Below are 16,392 nucleotides of genomic sequence, written 5' to 3' on the forward strand. Positions count from 1 at the left end.
GGCCACTCCTCCCCATCCCCTTAGCCAAGGAGACAAGGAGATTTCAGCCAAAAAAAAAAAATGACAGTTCTTATAAACAGCATTGTCCAAAGGTAAAGCACAACAAGGCCTCCCAAGGATAGGAAAATAAGCAGACCTGGGTTCCGGTTACAAAGCCAGAGATCACCCGAGGCCCATATCCTGTGCTGCACATACTCACATGCTCAGCACTACAGAACACCAGCCATGGCCCACCCCTCCCCCTCCCCGTATGGCCCTGGACACACATTACCAGACAGGTGAGACACCCAGGGGAAGGCTAGTGCGTCTGGGCTCATAAGGTAAAATAACTTCTGAGTGGAGGAAACACCATTTGAAAAGTCAAAAGGATGGAAAATAAACACTGGAGGCCGGACCCAATGGCTCATGCCTGTAATCCCAACACTTTGGGAGGCTGAGATGGGAGGATCCCTTGAGCCCTTGAGTTTGAGACCAGCCTGGGCAACATAGCAAGACTATCTCTACAAAAAATTTAACTAAGGCAGTGCATGGTAGCTCATGCCTATAATCCCAGCACTTTGGGAGTCCGACACAAATAGATCACCTGAGGTCTGTAGTTCCAGACCCAGACTGGCCAACATAGTGAAACCCCATCTCTACTAAAAATACAAAAATTAGCCAGGTATGGTGGTGGGCACCTGAAATCCCAGCTACTCAAGAGGCTGAGACACGAGAATCACTTGAACCCAAAAGACAGAGGTTGCAGCGAGCCAAGATTATGCCACTGCATTCCAGCCTGGGCAATAGAGACTCTGTCTCAAAAAAAAAATTAAATTACAAAAATTTGCTGGGCATAGTGGTGCACACCTATAATCCCAGCTACTCAGGAGGCTGAGGTGGGAGGATCACTTGAGCCTGGAAGACTGAGGCTGCAGAGAGCTGTGATCATGCAACTGCATTCCAGCCTGGGTAACAGAGAAAGACCTTGTCTCGGAAAAAAAAAAAAAGAAAGAAAAAAAAAAATTAAACATTAGTAAAGCACAGCTGATGGGACACAGTTCAAAATAAGAACAACAAATATCTTTAAATACAAAACATGAGATCTCAGTTTATAAAATGTTTCAAGAATAAACACATATTGAAAAACAGTGAGCAACAATGGATCAAAATATATCTGTGAAAAGATAGATTAAAAATATAATGGTGTTTAAAAAGGAACTTAATAGATTAAATAGCAGAATGAAGAACACTGAAGAATGAACTAGTGAGATGGAAAATTTGGATCAAGACAATCATCCAGACAATGTTGGAAAGAGATTAAAGGGTATGAAATATGTATTTTAAAAAAGAAGTCAAGAAATATGGAGGAGAGAAGTAGAAGTGTCAGCATGTAGATAGTAGGAAAAAAAAAACCTAGAAGGGAAACAGTGTGGTGAATCACACCTATAATCCCAGCGCTTGGGGAAGCCAAGGTAGGAGGATGGCTCAAAGCCGGGAGTTCAAGACAAGTCTTGGCAACACAGTGAGATCCTGTCTTTAAAAAAATAATTAAAATACTAGAAGGAGGAAAGAACCAAGCATAGGTAAGAAAAACATTTATTTATTTACTTGTTTATTTTGAGGTAGGATCTCACTCTGTTGCCCAGGCTGGAGTGCAGTGGCGCAATCACAACTCATTTGCAGGTTCGATGTCCTGGGCTCAAGCAATCCTCCCACCTCAGCCTCCTGAGTAGCCAGGACTACAGGTGCATGCTATCATGCCCACATAATTTATTTTTTATAAAGATGAGGGCTCACTAAGTTGCCAGGCTGGTGTCAAACCCTTGGCCTTAAGTAATCCTCTCTCCTTAGCCTCCCAAAGTGCTGGGATTGCAGGTGAGAGCTACCACACCCAGCTGAAAACATTAAAAGAAACAATAACTGAAATTTGTTCCCATGATTAGGAAAAAATCAAAGACATTAGATTAAAACTCTTATGAGGGATAAACAGGTAAGAATAAACCCACTCTTAGTCACTTTATATTATTTCAAAAGGGGTAGAATAGTCATTACTTAGAACTGGAGAAGGGTAAGGGGGTGGGAAGATTAGGGAAAGGTTGGTTAAAATACAAAAACTAGATAGGAAGAATATAGTTCATAGCGCTACAGGGTGACATAACAACAATTTATTCTATATTTTCAAATAGTAGGAGAGAAGATTTTGGATGTTCCCACCACAAAGAATTGATACATGTTTGAGATTATGGATAGGCTAATAACCTCAATTTGGTCATTATACATTGTGTACATATGTTGAAGTATCACTATCACACTGTACCCCATAAATGTATAAAATTATCTGTCAATTAAAATAATTTTTTTTTTTTTTTTTTTTTTTTTTGAGACGGAGTTTCGCTCTTGTTACCCAGGCTGGAGTGCAATGGCGCGATCTCGGCTCACCGCAACCTCCGCCTCCCAGGTTCAGGCAATTCTCCTGCCCCAGCCTCCTGAGTAGCTGGGATTACAGGCACGCACCACCATGCCCAGCTAATTTTTTGTATTTTTAGTAGAGACGGGGTTTCACCATGTTGACCAGGATGGTCTCGATCTCTCGACCTTGTGATCCACCCGCCTCGGCCTCCCAAAGTGCTGGGATTACAGGCTTGAGCCACCGCGCCCGGCCCTAAAATAATTTTTAAAAGAAAAAAAAATATCAAAAGCAAAAAGGTAAACACTTCCAGAGAGAAATGGCAAATCACCTTTTAAAATCAAACAATGGGGTTTTGGAAAAACTTTCATTCAAGTATTATATATATGGAAGGATGGAAGGGGAGCGGGGAGAGACAGAGAGAGAGAGAGAAAAAAAACCATCATAAAGTACAGCTTGATTTTCGCAATGTGAACACATCTGTGTAACTAACCCTCATGTCAAGACAGAGAACATTACCATCACCCAGCAAGTCCCCCTTGCCCCTTTCCAGTCACCATTTCCCCGCAAAGAACACCATATTCTAAATTCTAACTCCGTGAGTTAGTTTTGTTCTGATTTTGAGTTTTACATAAATAAAAGCGCACTGTATTTACTCTTTTGTATCAGGCTTCTGTTGTTCAACATTCTGTGCATGAGATCCTTCTATGTGGCAATAGTTCATTGATTCCCACTGATGTATAGCAATTTCTCATCCTCAACACTGTTGACATTTGGGTCTAGATAATTATCTGCTGTAGGGAACGATGCTGTGTATTGCAGGGTATTCAGCCACATTTCCAGCCTCTGCCAACTGAATGCCAACAGCAATCCTCTCCCTCCCATGCAAGTTGTGATAATGAAAAAATACTTCCAGATATTGCCAAATGTCTCCTGGGGGGCAAAATCATCAGCAGTTAGAGCCACTGTGGTGTAATATCTGGTCATATAAATATACCAAAGTTTATTATCTGTTCTACTGTTGATGGACATTTAAATTGTTTTCAATTTGGGGCAATTGTGAGAAATACTATTATGAGAAGAAACAATACTTTCAAACGCTTTAAAGGAAAAGAACATCAAACCCAAAATTGTAATCTATATAACAAGCCTCAGTTGTACCATTCAAAGAGCTGCCATGAAAATACTGTCGTAGGTAGCATTCTAGTAGGAGGAGAAATAAATCCAGGGAAACACTGCAAGCCACACAGGAAGCAAAGGTGAGTAAATAGCACAGTATGCTGTTATATAAAATAATCAGAACAAAGAACTTCCCCTTCTGGGTAGGCTGTCAGAAGTTGAAACAGGCCACACTACCACTAACCACAACTATTAAGACCTAAATAGGCTGGGCACAATGGCTCATGCCTGTAACCCCAGCACTTTGGGAGGCCAAGGTGGGAGGATTGCTTCAAGACCAGACTGAGCAACATAGCGAGATCCCATCTCCATAGTATAACATATACATAATATCATATTATTTAAAAAGCAAAAAGACCTAAGTAAATTTTAAAATTCACATTTTAAATGTGTCAAAGGGTTGTGGAAGCAATAAGGACTAGATGGACTAAAAATCCCAGAGAAGAGAAAATAGTTCAGAATGGTCAGATTGGCAACTGATGTTTTCCCTTGGGAGCAGTTGCCAAATTGAACATGTGCTCAAGACTGGATCAGAGCTTTCTATTAATGCCTAAGGCTCGAGTGACAAAATCAGGAACATGAGGAGCCTCACATACACTTGATTTTCTTCACTAGACACTCACTTAATCCTAAGGCTAGGGGTCAATGAGGCTAAAGAGCCAAGTTAATCCATCCCTCCCTTCCTTCCTTTCCTCTCTCTCTCTATCTCTCTCTTTCTCTCCCTCTTTTCTTTTATTTGTTCATTTTATGCAAGGCTGGCATTCTGATTGTTCTATTTTCAGGTTTATTTCTTATTTTAATAAAGTTTTCAAGAAAAAAAAAAAAAGCTAAGTTCAAAGTTGTTGGGAGTCAAGTAGAATCTAATGCAGAGGCTAAGCCATAAAACAAGTTTTGACAAATATAAAAGGATTGAAATCATACAAAGCATGTTCCCCAACCATGATGGAATTAAATTAGAAATCAATAATAGAAAGAAATGTGGGAATTCCTCAAATATTTGGAAAATAATCATGTTTATAATAATCTATAGGTCAAAGAAGAAATTACAAGACAAATTAGAAACACATTGAACTGAATAAAAACAAAAATATATCAAAATTTATGGGATGCAGCTACAGCAATGCTTAGAAGTATATACCTTTAAATGCCTATATCAGAAAAGAAGTCTTCAAATAGGCTAAGCTTCCACTTAATAAACTAGAAACAGACTAGAAACTGAGTAGCTAGGACTACAGGTGCATGCTATCATGCCCAGCTAATTTTGTTATTTTTTTAATAATAAATTTGTCTGTTTCTAGTTTATTAAGAAGTGAAAACTTAGCCTATTTTTTAAACTGGAAACAATTTTAAAAGATACAAAAAATCTCTTTGCAAAAAAAGGATACCCAAATGTCTAATAAACATATGAAATGGCATTCAACTTTCCAACTTTCTTTTTATTTTATTTATTGTAGAGGCAGGGTCTTGCTATGTTGTCCAGGCTAGTATTAAACTCCTGGCCTCAAGTGATCCTCCCTTACAAAGTGCTGGGACTACAGGCATGAGCATCGTGCCCAGCCAATTTTGGAACTTTCAATCTTGCAGGAAAATGTAAACAAAAAACACATGATACACACTCACCAGCAACAGAATAGTTAGACAAATACCACATGATCTCCCCTATATGTAGAATGCTAAAAAAAAAAAAAAAAATAGACTCATGCAAACATAGAGTAGAATAGTGGTTACCAGGAGCTTGGAGGTGGAAGAAATGGGAGATGTTAGTCAAAGGGTACAAACGTTCAATGATAAGTTGAATAAGTTCTGGGAACCTAATGTACAGCATGGTAACATGTACTAGATAATAGTACTGTGTTGTTTACTTGAAATTTGTTGAGAGAGTAGATCATTAGTGTCCTCACCACACCTACACTAAAAAAAATGGTAACCATGGGTGGTCACAGATGTGTTAATTTGATTATGGTAATCATTTCACAATGTATATACATATCAAATCATCGCATTGTATACCTTGAATATCTATAATGTTTGTCAATTATGCATTGTATACCTTGAATATCTATAATTTTTATTTGTTAATTATACCTTAATAAAGCTGGGGGTAGGGGAAGAACGAGAACAGCCCTAATGAAAAGGATGGGGAAGTATCACATGTAAGCGAGACTGTGGAGCAACTGAAACTTTTTTTTTTTTTTTTCTGAGACAGGGTCTTACTCTATTGCCCAGGCTGGAGTGCAGTGATGTGATTATGGCTCACTGAAGCCTCGACCTCCTGGGCTCAAGAGATCCTCCCACCACAGCCTCTTGAGTAGATGGAACTACATACAGGCGCAGACCACTACATCTAGCTAATTTTTTTTTTCTGGTAGAGACAGGGTCTCCGTATGTTGACCAGGCTGGTCTTGTACTCCTGGGCTCCAGCAATCCTCCTGCCTCAGCCTCCCAAAATGCTGGGATTACAGGTGTGAGCAACCACGTCCAGCTGCAGCTGAAACTCTTATGTATTGGAGATGGGGGTGTAAAGTGGCACAACTACTTTGGAAACCTGTTTAACGTACTAACTGAAGCTGAAATATGTATACCTCATGAACTAGAATTCCATTCCTAGTTATATATTCAACAGGAATGCCCACCTATGCTAACCAGAAGCCATGCACTAGAATGTTCGTGGTAGCTCTATTCATGATGGCAAACCAAGCAGGAACTGGAAAATACCGAAATGCTCATCACCAGTAAAATCAGTAGATTTACTGTGTCACATAATGAAATACTATATACAAATACTATACAACAACAAACTACTACTACATACAGCCACATAAATGAAGCTCACAAACAAAAGTTTGAGCATAAGAAGACAAATACAATAATATACACTGTATATTAAGTACAAAAATTGGTGAGATATATCTATATTTTTTAGAAGTCAGTTGTGGTTTTCTTTATTGAGTATGAGTGGTCACTGAAAGTGGGCATAGGGTAGCTTCTTGGGTCCTAGGAATGTTTTAGTTTTTTATCATGCTTCTTTAACTGTTGCATTCTGTTTTGAAAATTCATCAAGCTGTACCTTTATTATATGTTTGTTTGTTTTTCCTTTGTGAGACAGGGTCTTCCTCTGCAGCCCAGGCTAGAGTGTAGTGGTACTATCACAGCTCACTGAAATCTTGAACTCCTGAACTCAAGCTATCCTCCCACCTCAGCCTTCCTAGTAGCTAGGACTATAGGCATGTGCCACCATACCTTGCTAAATTTTATTTTTTATTGGTAGAGACAGGGTCTCACTATGTTGTCCAGGCTGGTCTCAAACCCCTGGTCTCAAGCAATCCTCCTGCCTCAGCCTTCCAAAATGCTGGGATTTCATGCATGAGGCACCAACCTCAGCCTTTCTCATTTTTCTATGTGTATATTATGTTTCAACTAAAAATGTTTAAAAATCATGCAGTAAGTGACTGAGACAGAATTCAAACCCAGCCAGTCAGATTTGAGAGCCCAAACCCTAACTTATAAATGTAGAATTAGAATCAGGGTTATATCATTCTGTAACAGTTCAGAAAAAAATGTTTTCTAAGGACACAGAATCAAAAGGATATGTGTATGTGAGAATATGTGCACTTGTAAAGAATGAGAGAGATTTTAAGGAACTGGCTCATGCAATCATGTGAACTAGCAAATCTAAACTGCAGGACAGACCAGCAGGCTGGAGACCCGAGAAGAGTATATGCTGCAGTTCAAGTCCTAAGGCAGTCTGGAGGTGCGATTCCTCCTTCCTAAGGGAACCACCATCATTTTGTCTCTTAAGACTTTTACCTGGCCAGGCGTGGTGGCTCACGCCTGTAATCCAAGCACTTTGGAGGCCAAGGCGGGAGGATCACCTGAGGCAGGAGTTCAAGACCAGCCTGACCAATATGGTGAAACCCCGCCTTAAAAAAAAAAAGACTTTCACCTGATTGGGTGAAGCCCACCCACATTATAGAAGGTAACCTGTTTGACTCAAAGTCTACTTGTGATGTTATGATATAACAAGAAATATATTTTTATATATATTTTATATATACAGAAAAATATATTTTTAAATATATTTTTATATATCTTCATCCCCTAGCACAGAGCTCCTAAAACTCTGTGAAAGACTAAAAGACTGTGTTTTGTCATTTGTAATAAGTCCTTTTCAAACACACTTGAGTTTATGTTAATGAGGTGACTTTTGGAAAGCCCCCCAGGATGGAAGGGGGAACTCTTTACCAAGGGAACCAATCATATGATTAGAGGGCTGGGAGTTCCAGCCCCGTTTCCACCACTTCCCTATCTCCAGAAAGAGGAGAGGGCCTGGAGATTGAGCTTAACTACCAACGACCAACGACTTAATTAATCATGCCTTCATAAAACCATTAACTGGCATGGTGGTGTGCACCTATAGTCCCAGCTACTTGGGAGGCTGAGACAGGAGGATCGTATGACCCCAGAAGTTTGACTCCAGCTTGTGCAACACAGTGAGACCCCAATCTCAAAACAAAAAACAAAATCCCTAATTGAGGCTGGGTGCAGTGCCTCACACTGTAAGCCTAGCACTTTGGGAGGCTGAGGTGGGTAGAACATTTGTGGTCAGGAATTCGAGACCAGCCTGAACAACATGGTGAAACCCCATCTCTACTAAAAATACACAAAAATTGCCAAGTGTGGTGGCATGTATGTAATCCCAGCTACTTGGGAGGTTGAGGCAGGAGAATTGCTTGAAGTCAAGAGGCAGAGGGGTTGCAGTGAGCCAAGATGGTGCCACTGCACTCCAGCCTGGGCAACAGAGCAAGACTCAATCTCAAAAAAAAAAAAAAAAAAAAAACCAGGCCTCGGAGGCAACACAACATATCCACAACCATCCAATCTTTGACAAACCTGACAAAAACAAGCAATGGGGAAAGGATTCCCTGTTTAATAAATGGTGTTGGAAAAACTGGCTAGCCATGTGCAGAAAGCAGAAACTGGACCCCTTCCTGACACCTTACACTAAAATTAATTCCAGATGGATTAAAGACTTAAACATAAGACCTAACACCATAAAAACCCTAGAAGAAAATCTAGGCAAAACCATTCAGGACACAGGCGTAGGCAAGGACTTCACGACCAAAACACCAAAAGCCTTGGCAACAAAAGCCAAAATAGACAAATGGGACCTAATCAAACTCCACAGCTTCTGCACGGCAAAAAAAAACAGTCATTAGAGTGAATCGGCAAGCAACAGAATGGGAAAAAATTTTTGCAGTCTACCCATCTGACAAAGGGCTGATATCCAGAATTTACAAAGAACTAAAACAGATTTACAAGAAAAAAACAAGCCCATTCAAAAGTGGGCGAAGGATATGAACAGACACTTTACAAAGGAAGACATACATGAGGCCAACAAACATATAAAAAAAAAAATGCTCATCATCACTGGTCATTAGAGAAATGCAAATCAAAACTACATTGAGATACTATCTCACGCCAGTTAGAATGGTGATCATTAAAAAATCTGGAGAGGATGTGGAGAAATAGGAACACTTTTCCACTGTTGGTGGGAGTGTAAATTAGTTCAACCATTGTGAAAGACAGTGTGGCAATTCCTCAAGGACCTAGAAATAGAAATTCCATTTGACCCAAATTCCATTTGATTCCATTACTGGGTATATATCCAAAGGATTATAAATCGTTCTACTATAAGGACATATGCACACGAATGTTCACTGCAGCACTGTTTACAATAGCAAAGACCTGGAACCAACCCAAATGCCCATTGATGATAGACTAGACAGGGAAAATGTGGCACATATACACCATGAAATATTAGGCAGCCATCAAAAACAATGAGTTTGTATCCTTTGTAGGGACATGGATGAACCTGGAAAGCATCATTCTCAGCAAACTGACACAAGAACAGAAAATCAAACACCGCATGTTCTCACTCATAGGTGGGTGTTGAACAATGAGAACACATGGACACAGGGAGGGGAGCATCACACACTGGGGTCTGTTGGGGGGACATAGGGGAGGGACAGTGCGGGGTGGGGAGTTGGGGAGAGATAACATGTGGAGAAATGCCAGATATAGCTGAAGGGGAGGAAGGCAGGAAATCATACTGCCATGTGTGTTCCTATGCAACCGTCTTCATATGTTCTTCACATGTACCCCAAAACCTAAAATGCAATTTAAAAAAAAAACTCTAATCAAAGGGATTCAGAGAACTTTTGGGTTGGTAAACACATCTACATGCTGGGAGAGTTCTGGGAAAATGGCAGGCCCTAACTCCCTGGGTACAAGCTCCTGCACTTAAAACCTTTCCAGACAGCATCCTAGGTACCTCCTCATCTGGCTATTCTTCTATATTTTTTGTCACATCTAACAAATAGGTAAACATTAAGTGTTTCTCTGAGCTCTGTGAGACTTCATAGCAAATTATTAAAGCTGAGGAGGGGGTTGTTGGGACCCTCAATTTATAGCTAAATCAGACAAGAGTGGGTAACCTCAGGACACATGCTGTAATCAGCATCTGAAGTGGGCGGCAATCTTGTGCTCTTAGCCTTGGAGTCTGCACTAACTCTGAATAGTGTTATAATTGAGTTTAGGATACAAAATTGGTGTCTAAAAAGTTGCAGAATTGGTGTAGGAAAAACTGCCACATGTCTGGTGTCAGAAGAGTTGAGTACAGTAAAGTCTGTGCTTCCTATATACTACAGATTTAAATGTTAATCTAAAAAATATCTTCAGCATAGTAACTAGCCAGTGCATATAAAAAAGAAAAAGAAAAATACAAAAAATACCTTCAAAGTGGCCTTTAGACTGTTTTTTAATAAAATATCTGGGTCCTGTGGCTTAACCAAGTTGACACATAAAATTAACAATTATACTGGTGAGACAGGTGCTTTCTGGAAAAAAAAAAAATCATCATTACAGTCCCTAGCAATTCAAAACTAAAAATCTAGACAATACTATCATAACTGGGCAAGGGACAAGGAGAGGAATGGAGTGGGATCAAGAGAGGGAGAATAGGGAAGTGAAAGCATGCTAACATGTTTGTCTTGTTCAGAAGGAAGACAGCAGATGGGCTCATATCTGTAATCCCAGTGCTTTGAAAGGCCAACGTAGGAAGATCACTTGAGCCCAGGAGTTCAAGACCAGCCTGGGTAACATAGCAAGATGCTGTCTCTACAAAAAAATAAAATAAAACAAATTTGTTGAATGTGGTGCTGTGCACCTGTAGTTTCAGCTATTTGGTAGACTGAGGCAGGAGGACTGCTTGAGACTAAGAGCTGGAGGCTGCAGTGAGCTATGATTGCACCACTGCGCCCCAGCCTGGGTAACTAACCATAGCAAAGCTCTGTCTCTAAAATTCTATAAAAGGAGGATGAGGAGGAGGAAGAGGAGAAGATAGCAATGCTGATACGTTTTTTAAAAGTTAGACAAGATACGTGCAAACATTTGTCTTAGTTAAAAATAGGATAAATTTCAAAACAAAATTCAATTTAATGTAAGGCAGGAAAGGAAAAATAGTTTAGTAAATGTGAATATAGAAATCAATCCATATATAATATTACTTTTAGTTTCAATCAAAGTAAACTCACTGCTTTGAGACAGACTACTGGATTTTTATTTTATTTTATTTTGAGACAGGGTCCTACTCTGTCACCCAGACTGAACTGCAGTGGCACAATTTTGGTTTCTCAGCCTCAAGTGATCCTCCCACCACAGTCTTCCAAGTAGCTGGGACCACAGGCATGTGTCACCACTCTCAGCTAATTTTTGTAGAGACAGGGTTATGCCATGTTGCCCAAGCTGGTCTCAAACTCCTGGGCTCAAGTGATTCTCCCACCTTGGTCTCCCAAAGTGCTGGGATCACAAGTATGAGCCACAATGCTTGGCCATTTTTTTTTTTTTTTTTTTTTTTTTTTGAGAAAGAGTCTCACTCTGTTGCCCAGGCTGGAGGGCAGTGGCTCAATCTTGGTTCAGTGCAACCTCTGCCTCCTGGGTTCAAGTAATTCTCACATCTCAGTCTCCTAAGTAGCTGCGAACACAGGTACGTGCCACCACACCTGGCTAATTTTTATATTTTTAATAGAGACGGGTTTTCGCTGTGTTGACCAGGCTGGTCTCAAACTCTTGACCTTAAATGATCCACCCACCTTGGCCTCCCAAAATGCTAGTATTACATGCATGAGCCAATGCACACAGCCCATGCTTGGCCTATTTTTAAAAAGATATAGTAAGTACATTTCCTATAAGTGATTGGTAAAATATATGTCTACAAATAGCTAAATAAATCTGGGGAGAAAAAAGAGCAAGGAAGAGATGCTCAACTTACTAGATGTGAAGGCATATTTTTAAATCACAATAATTAATCCAGCATGGTGGTATTTGTCAGGCAAGGTATCAGAGCCCTGGCTTTGTTAAGTGGTTGACTTACAGGTTAGTAAGAAGGATTTACTAACAGCGGTATATGTTTGAAAAAGGAAAGTTTTATTAGAAAGAACACTGCAGATGGGGTGCAGAGGGTATGTGCCTTAGCAAGACAGAATTGAGCCCACCACGGTGAATTTTCCTTAGGAGTATTTATGGACCTCAAAGCAGGAGATGAAGGGTAGTTTACCTGATAAATGATTACATTTGTAGACATTCTGATGCCTTAATGTCAGCAAGCACTGCACAATGAATTTGCCATGTGTGTATCTGGAGATGTATAGAAATTCTAGTTACTTATAAATGTTAAGTTGAAACGAGGCCTGGAACCAGATGCTGACTTTAGATAATATGGAAGTCTAATTACTTCTAAAATTCCTCAAATAAGGAGGTCTTTTGGTCTCTAAATGGCCTACTCGATGGCCACCAGGTAATCTTTGCTCCCTTCACCATACTTCTAAATTCCTCAGATAGGAGTTTTTGTCTCCAAAGCTGCTGTATGGTCACCAGATGATTTTTGCTCTCCTCAGTGTTAAGAAATAAACCAATGGAACAAAACTGAGAGCTCAAAAATAGGCCCATGAGAATTTCTTATGTAATAACAAATAAAATGGAAAGATTTTCTTAAAGATCGTGTTGGGAAAACCAGTTTACCTAGAAAAATAAGAGTGGATGCTCGTATACCCCCATATGCAATGATAAATTACAGAAAAACTAAAGACATAGATGGGAAAGGTATAACTATACAATTAATAGAAAATTCTGTATGAGCTGTAAGGAAGGACCTGTTAAAACAATAAAAGCATACACCTTATAGGAAAAAAAAGTACTACACTTTGACTATATCAAACTTAGAGATTTTACAAGCAAAATACACAGATGGAAAATTAGGAAAACATACTAGCAGTATGTAAAGTTGATAAGAGGTTACTATCTGATAGACTGGATAGGGAAAATGTGGTACATATACACCATGGAATATTACGCAGCCATCAAAAACGATGAGTTCACGTCCTTTGTAGGGACATGGATGAACCTGGAAACCATCATTCTCAGCAAACTGATGCAAGAGCAGAAAATCAAACACCATATATTCTCACTCATAGGTGGGTGTTGAACAATGAGAACACATGGACACAGGGAGGGGAGCACTACACACTGGGGTCCGTTGGGGGGAAATGGGGAAATGGGGGAGGGGCGTGGGGGGTGGGGAGGTGGGAAGGGATAGCATGGGGAGAAATGACAGATACAGGTGAGGGGACGGAAGGCAGCAAACCACACTGCCAAGTGTGTACCTATGCAACAATCTTGCATGTTCATCACATGTACCCCAAAACCTAAAATGCAATTTAAAAAAAAAAAGAGGTTACTATCTGAAATACTCCAAAACTTTTTTTAAATCCCCAGGAAAAGAATTGGAAACCCAACAGAAAAATGAGCAAGTGATAATATACCCAATTTACAAAAGAGGAAACTTGAGTGGCTAATAAGTGAAAGAAAATAAAAGAAAGAGAAAGCAAGAAAGCAGCAAAGAAAGAAAGAAAAGAAAGAAAAAAAGAAAAGCCTAGACTTACTGCGAACAATAAAATATAAACTCACATTAGATATCTCCATCAGATTAGCAAAAATTTGGCAGTCAGAAAATACCAGTGTTGGCAAGGATATGAGGAAATGCCAACAAATCCTTTTGTACGACTGATGGGAGAGAAAATCAGTAGAGCTAAACCAGAAACCAATCTGGTAGAAGTTCCATACTCATCAATTATAACAAACATTTTTGGTGTGCCATGAACTAAGGAGAAGATGGCCTGCAGATAACCTCATGCTCACTCCTCCAATGTCCAGTAAACCTTCAGTTCCTCATGATCTAAACAGAAGTCCTCACCTTGCCCTACCTGCCGACTCCGCCCCTACTCTGTTTCTGCTACTGAAGTCCCTACTAGTGATAGTGACAGGAGACAGACAAATCCTAGGTAGACAAGGACAGGGCCCTGGTGAAACACTACCGTCAAACCAAAGACAGTTTAAAACCTGAAAACCAAGCTGCTGCTTCCAGACAAAGTCTGGACCAGAGTGAGAACTTGCATTCCTGTTTGCCCGCTCTTTCCTGATTGATTCTTTCCGAATAATGCCTTTGAACCAATCAAATCTTGCATTTTCTAAAGCTACCTACAGCCCACATCTCCCACATTATGTGCCTATAAAAACCCCAAACTCGGCCGGGCGTGGTGGCTCATGCCTGTAATCTCAGCACTTTGGGAGGCAGAGGCAGGCAGATCACCTGAGGTCAGGAGATCAAGACCAGCCTGGCCAACATGGTGAAACCCTGTCTTAAACAAAACAAAACAAAACAAAACAAAAACACCTCGAACTCAGCCACACTGGGACATAGACCACCCGACTTTGGGTAGTCGACCGTCTTCGTGTCTCTCTCTGCTGGGAGCTGTTTTGTCACTCCATAAAACTCTTCACCTTACTTACCCATGCCTGTCAGCATAACCTCATTCTTCATGGATGCAGGACAAGAATTCAGGACCCTGCTGAATGCCATAAAGAAGGTAGTAACACTGTAGCCCATCAGCCACCCCCTGCAACTGGAAGCAGTGCTGGGGCTGAACCAGGCTCAGGGCCACTGGCCAGAGGAGGTTCATGAGACTGACAGAGACCTCTTAACACACTGCCATCCTTCAGACTGTGGATGGTGGACTGAACGAGCTATCATCACATCCCCTCTGGGGCCTTTAGCCCTCATGCAGGACAAGGTCAGGGAGCTGCAGAACCAGGGCAGAGATGTGGGCATAGTGCTGGATAATGCCTGCTAGGCCTGCAAGGACCCACTGCAGCCCAGGTGCTACAGGCTGGTGTGGCAGATGACCTGAGGAAACTGCCCTTCGTGACCAGTGCTGTGATGGAAGTGTTTGGAATGTCTGGCTGCCGCATGACCTGCTGTGGCTACACAGGAGAGGACAGTGTGGAGATCTCAGTGCTGGCAGTGGGAGCAGTTCACCTGGCAATGGCTCTTCTGGAAAACCCAGAGGTGAAGCTGGCAGGGTTGGCCACGAGGGATAGCCTGCCCCTGGAGGCAGGCCTCTGCCTGTATGGGAATGACATTGACGAACAGGCTATACCTGTGGAGGGCAGCCTCAGTTGGACACTGGGGAGGCACCACTGAGCTGCTATGGACTTCCCTGGAGCTAAGGTCATTGTTCACCAGCTGAAGGGCAAGGTTCAGCGGAGCCGTGTGGGCTTAATGTGCGAGGAGGCCGCAATACAGGCGCACAGTCCCATCCTGAACATGGAGGGTACCATGATTGGTACTGTGACTAGTGGCTGCCCCTCACCCTCTCTGAAGAAGAATATGGTGATGGGTTACATGCCCTGCAAGTACAGTCGTCCAGAGACAAAGCTGCTGGTAGAGGTGCGGTGGAAGCAGCAGATGGCTGTGGTCAGCAAGACGCCCTTTGTGCCCACGAACTACTATACCCTCAAATGAAGATGACTCAGGGTGGGGCTGTCCCCTCCAGGAGTCTCGCCTTGGAGGGCATCCTACCAGGGGTTAGTCAAGAAGCTAAGGCAGAACTCACTAGGGTGGGCAGCTAAGGTGGAGGCTGATTTTAATTATCTGGTTGAGGGGCCATACCACCTATTCTCCCCACCTAACTCATGCCACTCCAGCTTCCTTCAGGACCCTGCTTCTGAGGGATGGATCAGCTCACACAATGTCTTATTTTAGTCCATGATCCCACTGACCCACTCTTGCCTGCTGGAGGGTAATAAGAAGCTTTGGTTCTGCCATCTCTCCTACCCTGCCAGGTGCTGGCTGTGGAGCAAAGGCTCACCTTTGTGGGGAGGATAAAACCTGCCCAACCTACCTCACCAGGGTTTTTCACATTGCCAAGGGTAGTAGCACGGGTAGTGTGGACTTAGGCTACCCCCTCCAGTTTGCTTTTCATAAACGCAAATTGTTCCTACTGCCAGTCAGAAATGATTGTTGACTCATAGTAGGGCTGCTATGCCTGTGTGTAAACTTGGGGATGGCTGAGAGAACACTGATTTACTCTTCCACATTTCCAAGTTGGTCCAGTGTGCTGCCCAGTAGCAAACCATGGCAGGCTTACCACCTGTTCTGAGCTCTAGGGCTGTTGTAGGGCAGGGTGAGCTTCCTCCTGGACTTGCCTTACCCTGGGCTGACCTTTGCCCCGGTATCCATTAATGGAGTCCACTGAATCCTGAAAGAAAAATTAAACTTCCTTCTGCACTGGCATGGATGAAAAAAAAAAGAAAAATTAAACTTACTTGCCCAAAAAAAAAAAATCTCAAGACCCTGCTGAATGCCACGAAGAAGGCAGTAACACTGTAGCCCATCAGCCACCCCATGCAACTGGAAGCAGCGCTGGGCTGAA

The 16,392-nt window shown here is 41.6% G+C and overlaps 1 pseudogene; it reads left to right on the forward strand.

Moving 5' to 3' along the window:
* Positions 1-250: 250 nt before the first annotated feature.
* On the forward strand, positions 251-15,482 carry LOC101039631 (aminomethyltransferase, mitochondrial pseudogene; annotated as a pseudogene).
* The last annotated feature ends 910 nt before the right edge of the window (positions 15,483-16,392 follow it).

This window comes from Saimiri boliviensis, chromosome 20 (assembly GCF_048565385.1).
Source record: "Saimiri boliviensis isolate mSaiBol1 chromosome 20, mSaiBol1.pri, whole genome shotgun sequence".
NCBI lineage: Eukaryota > Metazoa > Chordata > Mammalia > Primates > Cebidae > Saimiri > Saimiri boliviensis.